The sequence below is a fragment of the Sapajus apella genome, unplaced genomic scaffold (genome assembly GCF_009761245.1).
Source record: "Sapajus apella isolate SASKATOON/1434 unplaced genomic scaffold, GSC_monkey_1.0 scaffold48, whole genome shotgun sequence".
Classification (NCBI taxonomy): domain Eukaryota; kingdom Metazoa; phylum Chordata; class Mammalia; order Primates; family Cebidae; genus Sapajus; species Sapajus apella.
In genome coordinates, this window is record NW_022436988.1 from 6,736,050 (window position 1) to 6,736,635 (window position 586).

General features: G+C 46.1%; 1 protein-coding gene and 1 pseudogene across 3 annotated transcripts in view; both read left to right on the plus strand.

The window, feature by feature from the left end:
• The window catches only part of RNF157 (ring finger protein 157), a 90,488-nt gene that overhangs the window by 65,096 nt on the left and 24,806 nt on the right, over positions 1 to 586 (plus strand). The window lies entirely within an intron of this gene.
• LOC116525628 overlaps positions 1 to 586 on the plus strand; it is a 1,823-nt pseudogene that overhangs the window by 598 nt on the left and 639 nt on the right.

Sequence of the window (586 nt, forward strand, 5' to 3'; positions counted from 1 at the left end):
CCAGCCTGGGTAACAAGAGTGAAACTCCATCTCAAAAAAAAAAAAAAGAAGAAGAAGACACTGAAGAACATCACCTAAGAGATTATTTTGAACAGTATGGAAAAATTGAAGTGATTGAAATCATGACTGACAGAGGGAGTGGCAAGAAAAGGGGCTTTGCCTTTATAACCTTTGATGACCATGACTCTGTGGATAAGATTGTCATTCAGAAATACCATACTGTGAATGGCCACAACTGTGAAATTAGGAAAGCCCTGTCAAAGCAAGAGATGGCTAGTGCAAGCCAGGCGCGGTGGCTCACACCTGTAATCCCAGCACTTTGGGAGGCCGAGGCGGGTGGATCACGAGGTCAAGAGTTTGAGACCATCCTGGTCAACATGGTGAAACCCCGTCTCTACTAAAAATACAGAAAATTAGCTGGGCATGGTGGAGCATGCCTGTAATCCCAGCTACTCAGGAGGCTGAGGCAGGAGAATTGCCTGAACCCAGGAGGCGGAGGTTGCGGTGAGCCGAGATCGCGCCATTGCACTCCAGCCTGGGTAACAAGAGGGAAACTCCATCTCAAAAAAAAAAAAAAAAAAAAAGA